Source organism: Etheostoma spectabile, chromosome 1 (assembly GCF_008692095.1).
Source record: "Etheostoma spectabile isolate EspeVRDwgs_2016 chromosome 1, UIUC_Espe_1.0, whole genome shotgun sequence".
In the NCBI taxonomy this organism is placed as follows: domain Eukaryota; kingdom Metazoa; phylum Chordata; class Actinopteri; order Perciformes; family Percidae; genus Etheostoma; species Etheostoma spectabile.
Window position 1 is genome coordinate 26,107,869 of NC_045733.1, and position 5,000 is coordinate 26,112,868.

A 5,000-nucleotide genomic window follows, 5' to 3' on the forward strand; every position below is an offset into this window, starting at 1 on the left:
ACACAGAGAGATGGGGTCTGGCGGACTCTCAGTGGGCTGATAAGAGTGGGCTTGGGCGATGATGAGGCCCACTCATGGATGCATTGTTCTCCTAAAAGGGGCGGATCTCCCCTGTGTTGGTGGTTATGAAGCAGGAATTGAGGAGCAGGGAGAGGGTAATCATTATTGGTTGTGACAGCGGTGGCCTGACAGCTGGGTCCAGTCTTGCTCCAGTGCTTGTTGTACAACAGATAGGCCAACACACATACACAGACACACACTCGCATGCACACACATACACACATGTCTGTGAGCACACGGGTGCGTGGCTGTGCATGTGCTAACACACATACAATACCCAAACAAGACTAAAAGACATGTTTGTTCAGGATTGTTTGTCTTTGTTGGGCATTCCCTGGAGGATATAGTGTTCATTACACCTGAAAATGTGAAACTATTGGACTGAGCAAACACCATGCTGACAATTTAGCTGTTCTTAGAGTTTTCAAGCCAGAGTTGTGGCTAAAAATGTGGTTTGTCCTTTGTATGTGTGTTTGTGTGTGTGGGGGGGCAAAATGGTTTATCCTCTCAGGTGCAAGCAGGTGCTTAATACGTTTCATGGTAAAGTTTATTGGGTGTCCAAAATGGAAACACATTGATTCATCTTCTGGGGGCTTTGAATATCAACATCAAGTTCAGAAGAAATTGACCAAATGTTCCAGCAGTCACCAACATCACCATGATCTATCCTCTAGGAACTATGAATGTTCACGTTAACGTACAATCCAGTTGGGCAGATGCTGAGATATCTTTGTGTGTAGTGTTTGAGGGACCAGCAGATGAAGGGGCAAAAAAAGTGCAGCAATCCATAGACATCCACACACACCCAAAAGAGAAAAAACTGACTGATGAAAAGCGCTAACGTGTGCTCTTTTTCACTTGTCACACAGAGCTTCCCTAAAACTACAGAGACAATTAATGTTGGATGCAAATGAAAAAAGGAAGCTATATCAGCCAAACGGGTATCCTAAAAAAAGCTGAGTTGGATAATCTGCTGCAGTGTTACCAAGACTTGTTTTATACGTTTTGAAGAAACAGGTACAACTTTGCCAACTAGCCTTTATTTACCTTGGCACTTTGTCACCCCCATTAATTTCTATTTCCCACATATGCCTATTAGTTTGTGTTAGCATAATGGACTAATAATTACAAAGTGTATTTTAAGTGCCAAGACAACGCCTGTGTGTGGGTGTACACAAACGCACACAAGACATAGTCACATAACATGCTCACAGGTGTTCATTGTGTCACTCACTACTTGCACTATCTTCTGCATTAATAAGTGTGGTGTTTAGGTAGGTAAATCCTTATCAAGTGTTTGCTTGTAAAGTCTCCTCTGACCTCAGTCCTCAATAGGGATGATTATTAAAAGCAAGATCCGCACCCACAGACCTCCATAACATACTATCACAGGATCTGCTCAAATCTCTTGATGCCACTCATGGAAAGGGATAGATAGTGAAATACAAGGTGACATGGATGCCGCTTAGGAAAAGAAGGTATTTTCCCATGATGCCATTGTTAAAGCTGTTCATTTGTCACAAAGTAGTGTTTCCAGGAGGATTTTTTTTTCATCTACGCCAACAACTACGCCAACAATCTTTGCAATAATTGCTTAACTTCACCACAGAGACTTGCTGTTTTTTATTTTCTTGATGGGAAGCAAAATCTGTCTCAATCTTGCAGTTCTCCCAAGATGACTAAATCCTAAAAAGAACAAAGAAGAAACACTTGGTAAATAATTAATAAGACAATGCTAATTATAAAACCAAGACAAATGAGTTGAATGTCTACACTGGGGTAAAATCATAAGGCTGAAATCATAATGGATATACAGACCTAGAAATCAAATATGACAATTAATTTCTTATCTAAACAGTGCTGGTGTTGTTTCCTGTTGGATGTTTTAAGTTTCTGTGTCAAAATGATATGACCCTCAAGATGAGCTGACTTCTTGACAAACAGCATCATCAACATGGATTTTCACCATGATTTTACTAAAACATATTGATTTGGAATGGTATTAATATGGTAATTATACAGTGACAAATCATTTAACAGTAATGACTGTATTTAACACTGATAACTGTAAATTTGAAGAATGAAAATTGAAAATATGCAACCACAGAAAAAAACAGCCATAGATAATAGATAATAATTTAATATGCTACAAATGTATGACCAAAACAACTTACTGTAATGTAGTACTCCCTGAACACTTTTCATCACATCGCAATCTTTCATCACGGCCTGTGTGTGCGAGTGATGGCGTCCGTCCGATGTCAGCACTGTTGATATTGACTATACAGTCAACTTTTCTAGACTTGTAAAACAAACAAATAGTTACTTCGGTGTATTCTACAACTATCCATCTTTGATTATACATGGTGACTGTAGCATCATGGATGGAGTCAGTTTCATAGCAGCTAATGTCCAGATTTGGAATCCGTCCTTGGCATCCTCACTCTGCATCTACCCTGCACCCCAAGCAAAGCCCAGGCTAGCACACAGATGAGGAGGCCCCGCTCACCCGTGTTGGTACAGCTGCCTCTTCACCGGCCTCAAACCAGCAGCAGCAACAGCTGGAGAGACTGAGACTTTGTCTGGCTCAGTTGGCCAAAAGTGCTGGGAAGCTGATATTCGTCTGGCCGCAGTGTTGAGAAAGGGCATCATTGCCTACCACTGGATCAAGAAACTCCATAATAGGCACACCATGTTATGCTTTCTTGAGTGAAACCGATCATGGGTTTGCGATAGGCCTTTTGTTGGATAGCTGTGGTAAATAGTTGGGTTTTGTTTAAGAGGATGTGTCACTTTGTGAAAGGATGGATGACGGTTTGGCTCCACGGACCGTGCAAATCCGGTAGAACAGTGTGGCTGCTCTGGGAAATTGTGTAACTGTACAGCTTATAGGCTGTGTTCTGTGTTCATGCTAGTAATGTAAACAAAAAAGTTGGAGTGATCTGCTGAAAGATTGTTTTGATAATCAATGGACAATAAAAAAGACTTTTTTTTAAATACATCTTAATTTTTATTTCTTCATCTCAATGCAACATCATCCGTCCATGTCATTTGCTTACTATGATACCAGGGGGACTATAATGGGATATTCTTTTCAAATAAACAGGCCAGCCAAATCATAGATTAGGTTAATTTCAATCAGATTTAGACCGTTTGAAAATAAAATAAAACCAGTGTTGACTGACGAATGATATAAACTTTATTCTCAATGATTTCATTTGAGATACATTTAAAAAAAGAAATACAAATAAAATATTTGTGAGTTGACCACAACAGGACATAGAGTAAGATTGGAGTGGTAGTGTTTGATAATTAGCTACTCTGAGGACACCCCAGCTATCACTGTCATTATTATCATTATAACATCCTCCAAACATCATCATCACTGTATACAGGGAACTCTGTTTGGCCACCAGCTTGTACTCTTTCTCTCCCCCTCTCTGTCTGTGCCTTTCCCTGTCTCTCATCCTCCCTCTCCTTCCCTCTCTCCTGCTGTCACCTCTCACAGAGCCTGGCAGCATCAAGCCAGCTTGCATTTTAATTTGGCCCTGAAGTTACTTATTTCATTATCGATCATCCGTAATGCTGAATCAATGTTCATCTTGTTACGTGGGCCATACCCGTGTAATACAGTGATAGCTGGGCCCAGAGTTACTCATTCCCTTTACAAAGTGACTTTACCGTAAAATCAATGCCTTGTGTTACTGATACAGGGGAAACTGCAGCAGATGGAGTGAGAGTGAGTGGGCAGAAAGGAAACAAAAAAAAAAAAACTCACCTTCAATGCACGATTATTAAAGGCACTCACAAAGTATATAAAATATCTACAGTGTCAGTATTGCATTATTATACAAAGCAATGATTACCTAATAATGTGGAATTGTATGAATGATATATAAACATGATAACATATTCATATTCAGTTGATGTCAGTAGGATTTGGTGTTGTGGTTTATGGATCGTCGGTGTGGCTTAGACTGTCGCTGGGAAAACAATATGTTTTAATGGTTTTGCACAGGACTGTATTATTTTAAACTAATTATAGCCCCTTGACCCAGCAAAATCATATGATGTTAGTAAATAATAATAATTTAGTTCAGTTCCATCCAGATTCATGGAATAAATGAATTGGTTCCATAAATAATAACAGTTTAAAGTGACTTTATACTACAGGTACAATATCAGGGAAGTATGGATGATTTCCATGTCAACACCTGGGAGTTAAACTATCATGAGAATAGAATTAGATATTGTGCTGTGATGACCTGTCATTATCAAATGATAACCAAACCAGAATATAATACCAGAATTAAATATAATCATGGATTTAACCAGTTATTGTAACAAATGGAAATACAGTTATACTTGGTAATGGAGGCTCTGTTCTGACGATGCTCCCTGGATCAGCCAAGCAGCATGCTAAGCTGAAACAGGGTGCATGCTGCTGAGACACCCCTTATGTCTTGGGGACGCCCTCGAAAACAAGATGCTTAATCTGAAGGGGTTATCCACCTAACCATAAAATTTAAAATGTCATTGGAGTAGCAGGAAGCAGTGAGAAGTAGGGAGACATTTAAATGGACACCAATGGCTGTGATTGATCATGACTGGTGGGTATGATAATTAAATTAGTGGGCACATGACTTCAGTCTCCTGCATTTTAAAGGAATATGTGACTATTCTAGGTGAAGGTTAAACAAAATAATCTCCAAAGACATTAAAGTAATATTGTAGTAGGGAATTGAAGAGGAGGATGATGATGTAACCGCTCTATTGAGTAAAGTGGGAACACAAAGTCTATATACCGGTAACAATATGTATTAGGGTGATGGAGCAGACATTCATTATTGATTTTTATTGACAAATATTAAAGGCTTATAAGCACCTAGAGCTATGGATGCAGTATTTTGAAGCACATATAGTCGGTCTATAATCTGAGA